The sequence below is a fragment of the Thalia democratica genome, chromosome 6 (genome assembly GCF_965202585.1).
Source record: "Thalia democratica chromosome 6, ktThaDemo2.hap1.1, whole genome shotgun sequence".
NCBI classification, from domain to species: Eukaryota; Metazoa; Chordata; class Thaliacea; order Salpida; family Salpidae; genus Thalia; species Thalia democratica.
The window spans coordinates 59,714,692-59,722,529 of NC_139170.1; positions in this window are offsets into that span (position 1 = coordinate 59,714,692).

Consider the following 7,838-nt stretch of genomic DNA (forward strand, 5'->3'; position numbering starts at 1 on the left):
ATTTAAAACAATCTTTGAGAAATAGCCGGTCAAAGTCGGAAGCAACAATAGGTTCTTTATGGGAGGCACAACTAAAACAGCAAATAACTAGAAATCACTAAGAATATATCTTCTCCTAGGTTTTGTGTGAGATAACTACCTCACATTTTTAGGAAATGTTCCTTGCAATGTTTAGAAAAGTATTTTGCAAAAAATAAAATAAAAATTTTATAACAAAAAAACAAAAAAAAATTGTTTTATTTTTTATATATATTTTTTTTAATAATTTTAATAATTCCTTTAAATATTGCAAGGAACATTTCCTAAAAATTTGTGATAGTAATTTCAAAAATGCTAGGAGATATATCTTTAGTGAACTCTAGTTATTTGCTGTTTTAGTTGTGCCTCCCATATGGAACCTATTGTTGCCTCCGTCTTTGACCGGCTATATTTCAAAAGTTATTTTGAATCTTAAAAGTCTGTAAAAAGCAACTTGTAGCTTATTAAAAACTATACAAAACAAGATCACATTACGAAAAAAGAGAGTTTTAATCCCCCTATGCCCTTAGATTTAATTTTACAGGGGGGTTACACTTTTTCTGAATGAATAACTGGCCTTTAACTAAATTTAAACTAATATTTACTCTAAAAAAAGTGTTTTAACCCCCCTATGCCCCTAAGTTTATTCTTACCTTACACGGATGCGTACTTCTTAAAGATACCCTTAAAATATAAAACATATATGTTTTAAAAACTTAGTGAGTATCTTACATGGATGTAACCCCCTGGCCTCAACTGTAATTACCTTATGCTTATTTAATGGAAGAATCATAGTTATATAAATAAACAAAAACATGGAAGTGATTGGCTTTAACCCCCTATACCCTTAAAAAAAGTTCTTGTGGCAAATTAGATATCTGTTGTTCAAACAATGTTTTAGATCCAAAACAAAGTTATAACAACAATCAGAGGCCTAGGTTACCCAGTGAACTTTATTTTATACATTTAACCTGAAATTAATTAAAACTAACTATAACTGTAAATATTATAAGCTAATACTTCAAGAAATAGTATAACTTAAATCCTAATATATATTTGTTTGCCACTCTTTGAATCATAAAATCTTCTGTGAGTAAACCTTTTCAAATCCTTAAATACTTTTAATAAACTATTTAAAAAATTTTCCTGAGGTTTTCTTAAAAATCTTAAAACTACTTTGAGTTTCCCAGAGTTTAAAAAAATTAAAAATTTCGTGAGTTTCCCTGAGATTTTCTATTATTTGAAATTTCTCTGAGCTCATTAGTGTGTGGCAATCCTATATATATTTTATTAAATAAGAGCCAATGTGAATTTGATAATTATCTAGTATGATGTTGCACCAATATCTAACTGATATTATATTGTATTTGATGCATTCTTAACTATAATTTTTGGCTAAAAATTTATATTTATAAGTACATAAATTGAGTTATATATAATAAATTAATAAAACTTAAATATATAATTGCTTTTATTAAACAATATAAAGAACTTAAATCTTTTTAATTTTTTATAATGATTATGAAATTGTAAAACATAATCAATCGAATACTTTAGTTTGTCATAAATAAATTTTATTCTCGCTATGTATTTAAATCTTGTTTAATACAAAGTATATTTCAGGCTAAACATAGTTAGCATAAAACATTAATTTTTAGCCTAAAATAATGGTTAGAAAGACATTAAATTCAATATAATTTCAGCTTGACATTGGTGCAACTTCATACTAGGTAATTACAGTGAATTTAAAAACCAAATTAATGAACCCCACCACTCATAACCTTATATTAGCAGTAAAAATAAATAATCCTAATTTAAATTATTATATAATATTTTTTTCTCATCCTACAGATGCATTACAGTTAAATTGTATACAAATTTCTGAAACTAGTAAGGTTTAATATTTGAGAACAGACTTTTAAATTTCAAACTGAGTCTTTTGCTAACTTGTAACAACTTGTGGCTCCAAAATATGATGAATAGCATCAAAATTTACGGTTGGATAGTTTTATCTCTATGAATATAGATCAGCCAATCAGCGACACATGTGTAGAATATTCAGCCCCAATTTACACATAATATTAACCTAAAACCACTTAGTTACTAATTTATTTAATAACACTAATTCCATTAATTATTTTATTGTTTTTAATAACTTTAATAATTTTTTTTTAACGTATATATTTTTTAATGTATGTGTGTAGTTGAAAATACATGTATTCAAAACTATTTGTTATGTTTTTTGTTTTTTACGTATAACTTTATAATATTAAGTCTTTACATAATATATTTTTTAACTTTTTTAAAGCAACTTAAAAAAAAATTTTGTGGTGAAAAAAACATCAGTCTCACTTAACTCAATCTCTTTTTTCTACCCCTTGCAACGATAATTGTCTTTGGAAAAGCAGGGAAAATTATTAAAGTTATTAAAAACAATAAAATAATTAATGGAATTAGTGTTATTGAATAAATTAGTAACTAAGTGTTTTTAGGTTAATATTATGTGTAAATTGTTATTTAAAATACAACAAAAACTTTAAGCTTTCGAAAATTCTTTGCTTAGTGTTATAATTAAACCATTTTATCAGGTTTTATGAAAGAGGTTTAAAGGCATTTGATTGGCTCAAATTTTAGCAGCAAATGCTAAAAAACAAACACTGCTTTAGCTTACATAGTAATTGTCTAACAAGGATTTGAACTAAGTTATGTTAAAATTTTATCATTTTATTGATATAACTCAAAAGTATTGCTCAAATTAGTTTATAAGTTTTAAAACGACTCTATTTTTGATAATTATATGATTTATTACTTAAAGTATAGTAATCTAATTTTAGCTACAAATGATTATAGAGGTTATATTAAAACAAAGCTATTATTTATACAATATAAGAGTTTATTAAAGAGTAATCTAAAAATAAAAAATAATTGATTTTAACTTACTTGTAGCAATATATGTTTTTTCAAATTTCCACCAAAGATTTGTTGTTTAATATTTTTTGGTTGTAGAGGGAGGAGTAAGACTGATGTTTTTAAAATAAAAAAAGGTTTTATTTCAATAAACTGGGTCTCTTTTTTATAAAAAACATCAGTAATATGCCATATTGCAACAATAAATCTTTTCTTGGACTTTCAGGATGTTTTTCCCAAACTTAATTTTGTAATTACTACCTTAGCATAGCATAGCATAGGGGGTGAAATTACCTTTTTTACAACCTAGTCTTATTTTATTGAGTGTATAACTAAACTAAAAGTTGCAATTTACAGATTTATAAACTTAAAATTATATTTGAGATATAGCCGGTTGAAGTCAGAGAACTACAATTGGTTCCTTATGGAAAGGATTAGCTAAAACAACTAATAACTAGTAATCACTAAAAATCTATCTTCTCCTAGGTTTTTCTTATAACTACCTCAACCATTCAGGAAATATTGTTTGCAATATTTAAAAAAATCTGTCCGAAGAAAATTTATAAAAATTAAAAAATTAAAAGTTTTATTTCAAAAAAAATTTTTTTTTTTAATTTTTTTTTATAAATTTTTCATTCATTTTTATTTTTTTAAATAGCTTTCAACAGAATTCTATATATATTGCAACAAACACTTCCTTAAAGTTTGAGGTATTTGTCTCAATAAACGTAGGAGAAGACAGAATTTTAGTGAAAGTATTTTTTTGCTGCTTTAGTTTGCGCCTCCCATAAGAAACCTGTTGTTGCCTCTGACCTTGACTTGCTGTATCTCAAAAATTATTTTAATTTTTAAAATCTGTAGAAAGCATCTTGTAGCTTAGTTAAAACTCTATAAAATAAGATCAAATTGTAAAAAAGTGAAAACCTTCCTATGCCCTAAATAAAATAACAGCTCTTATATTAGTTTATATCTTATTTTGCTCTTTTAGCTAAAGAGCAAAAATCATCTTAATATCATGGATATCATCAGAGCTATAATGCCTACTTTAGAAAACTAAACTTAATTTTCCATAAAACATTAGCTGTTGCAAAAGGTAAAGTTTGATACTGATGTTAAAATATTAATCTTAAATGTTATTTTTTATAATTAGTTAAATTACTTTAAATAAGAGATAAAATGTTTTTTTAACTGTTAAAAATTTCACCATTAATTGATAATTTTCTTTATTTAATCAGATTGCGGCTTATTTCAGTAGGATGGGTAGCTGTCAAATTTGCACAAGAGGACTAAATTTCAAAAGGGACTAAATTGCACAAAGACACTTTTGCACAAATGGACAAAATTGCCCAAAGACTAAGTTGCACAATGACAAAATTGCACAAAGGATTACTTTTGAATATTTTGCACGGGTTGAATTTTTTTTTTTTAATGTCATTTTAGTTTACTTATTTATTTTACTTAACTATCAACTACTACCCTTACCCTTGGTTGGTAGCTTGTTTGTTTGTAATATTAGTTAATTTTTTTAATTTTTTGTATTTTTTTGATTTGTCTTATCAATGTTACCCCTAACCCTTACAACCCTCGGTCAGTAACTTTTTTTGTTTTTGTTTTTTTATTAATATATCTTTTAATTTTTTTAAATATATATGTATATATTTTCTGTTTTTTTTACTCTCATGCAAAAATGACCCTCCGTGCCAAATTGTAACTTGTGCAAAACTGACCCTTGGTTTAAAATTGTCTTTGTGCAATTTAGTCCTCTTGAGCAATTTTGACCCGTTCACCAGTAGGGTATAGCAATCCTCCCTGTAAAAGTATTTGAAAACGTAAATGTATAAGTATTAGTTATTTTATTGGTTCTGAAAGGATATATGTTTGTTTGGATTTTCTTGACTACATTTGCTGTTACCTCTTAAAATAACACCTAAAATGTGTTTAAATGTCACAGTAAAAATTTGCTTAGGTTGCTGCCCAGATTCTTTTGAATAAGCTCAATTTAAACTGTATGGAAGCTGAAAAATATGATTTTTAAGTTTTTAGCTTGCAACTGTTCTAAATGTAGCAGTTATCACAAAAAAGTTAGAAGTTTAAAAAGTTTTCCAAGTTTGGTTTTAAGAAAGTTTTACTGAGGCACTTCTGATTTTAGTAGAAAACAGAACCTTAATTTACAATAAATCTAAAAAAAAGTTTTAGAAAAGGAAAAACGTCTATTTAAAAAGTTTTAAATTAAAACATTATTAGATTTAGAAATAAATCTATAATCAAATATGAAATAAAAATTCTTCAAGTTGGTTTTCTCAGAATTTTGAAAAAATTCATTAAATTTTTGGTGCCTTCATTTTCTAACAAATTTGTTTAAGTTTTCATGAAACATTATTTTCAACTTTACAGACAACTTGTAGGAAGCCATTTAGAAAAAAAAGAACATTTAAAATGTTTTATGACTTAAGATTTACAATTTTTTTTTGTTTTTATTTATAATATTAATAATATTAAGGTATGAATGTGTAATGAAGTTGACTTAATATAGTAATACTTATGTTTTTTTTCTGAATTTTAAAAAACCATAACGATTTAGTATCAAGTATTTAGGTCTAGCTTATTATGATATAATGATCAAGACAAATAATACCAAGTGAGTTTTATTTTGAAACTAATAATTTGTGAACAATTAAACAAGATTTTCTAAAGTAAAGGTATGTATGCTAAAATTTGCAAACATTTTTTATACAAAAATTTATAACTGTATGAAAATACTACTTAAAAATGTAATAAATAAACGTTTATAAGCGTTTACGGATTTGAATAAAACAAGTTGTTTATTACATTTAATAATATATATTCAATTATAAGTAGACTCATACTAAAAATAATTATACAATTATGTTTATTTAGTTAAATAAAACATGTTTAGATTTAAAATCTGTTTTTTACTAGTTGTTCAAAATGAATGAGGTATTAAAAGTTACTATTTGATAAATGAGTAAGTTGTATTAAACAATTGCTGAAATTATATATTTATTTTGAGATTTTAAATTTACATCCTTTTTGATTTGACTCCTATAAAGAACTATCTAGCTTTGATTGGTTATAGCTCATAAGTCACTTAGAATTTCTCAATACAGTTAAAAACAACCAGAGGCGTAGTTTTTTATGTAAAATATAAGTAGTTTGACACCCTATGGCCTAAATGTCTGCATAAATGTTTTTTTTTCTTTTGAAGAACATTTAAATTTTTTAAATTTATTGTAAAGTTTGGTATCAATTTTATTGATTAAATAGGTAAAAAGTTGTTTTATAAAAATATGTAAATTAAATGTGTTTAAAATTATTTTCAGAAAAAATATGTAAAAAAAGTTAATGGGTCTTTTAGGTTTTTGTGCACAGAAAAAAAAGTCGTTCTAGAAAATATTGTTCACATTTAAGAAACCTTAAGCCACAAGACATAAACTAGCTGAAGTACTTAAATTACAAATTTATGAGTTTTTATCCACCTATTATGTCTTCTAGCATATCATTTAAACTTTTTATTTAGAAACAATTTTCCAGTGAATTTAGTATTTTAACACTAGATCTTAATTTTTTTTCCAGTGGTTACCCTTTGCTCTTTGACCAGATCAGTTATGAAAATTAACAAATGTTTATTTATCAACGACACATTTTCAACAAACAGCTCATTTTTATATCAAAAAACTTTTTTTTTAATTTTTAAGTTTCCAGGAATACAAATACCTTTAACTATTTAAGGTGTTTTTTCTGATAGTTTGAGATGCTAAAAATGTAAAAAAAAGTTAAAAGAGTAAACTTACAGGTATAAGTAACTTATAAGTACTTTTGAAAAAATAACTTTGTGTCAATAGACAATTATAAGTTTTAATTGTTTAAACTGACTTGTATGTTATACTTTGTGCTTTCATTTCAATTAAGAGTCAACATTATTTTTTGTGAAAAATGCCTTAAACTGATATGGCATTAAATTTCAATCTCTTTAGTCTTACAACGGTAATTTGTTATGGTGTGAAATACTTCTGGTAAATGAAAGTCTGTGACATGAGATAAAATTGTTAAAACCACCTTATGAGTTTACTGTATAACTAAAATCCTTTCAACAACTAGTTACAATATAAAACTCTCAATTGGGAAGGTGTCAAATTTGCACATATGGATACTTTTACTCAAAGACACTTTTGCACAAAGACAATTTTGCATGGTTTGATTTTTGTATATATTTTTCTTTTTACTATCACCTTTACCTCTAACCTTTTGCCCTTAGTCAGTAACTTGTGTTTAAATTAATTAATTATTTTTTTGTTTTCATTTTATTTAGTTATCACTGTCACCCTAACCCTTACCTTTACATTTGGTTACTTTTTTTTTGATTAAATTTTTTTTTATCACTGTTACCCCTAACCCTTACTCTTGGTTGGTAATTCTATTTTTTACAAACATTTTTTTCTTTGTACTTAATTTTAATTTTTTACTTTGTTGTTTTTTAATTATTTTATATTTTTTTTACTACCACTGTTACCCCTAACCTTCACCCTTGGTTTGTTTTTTAAGATCAAGTAAAAAAAAAATGACCCAGCTTTTGACGAGTAAAAATAATGACCCCAGGGGTGACAAAATTGATCCATGTTTTTTATGATTTTTTTGTTTATTATTATCAGTATATATATTTTTAATTATTTTGTTCACTTTGGTGCAAAAATGACCCTTTGTGCAAAAGTGTCTTTGTGCGTATTTGACCTATCCCCTTTTAATTGTACAGCTTTTAAACTTTAAGTTAGTCTGGAAAGACAACCTAACAAAACAAAAGTAGCATTGGGTTTGGATGGTAAAAAAAGAAGAAAATTAAAAAAAAAAGTCAGCTTTAGATGTATAGTCTGTTTGGTTTAAAATTTCTGATACAA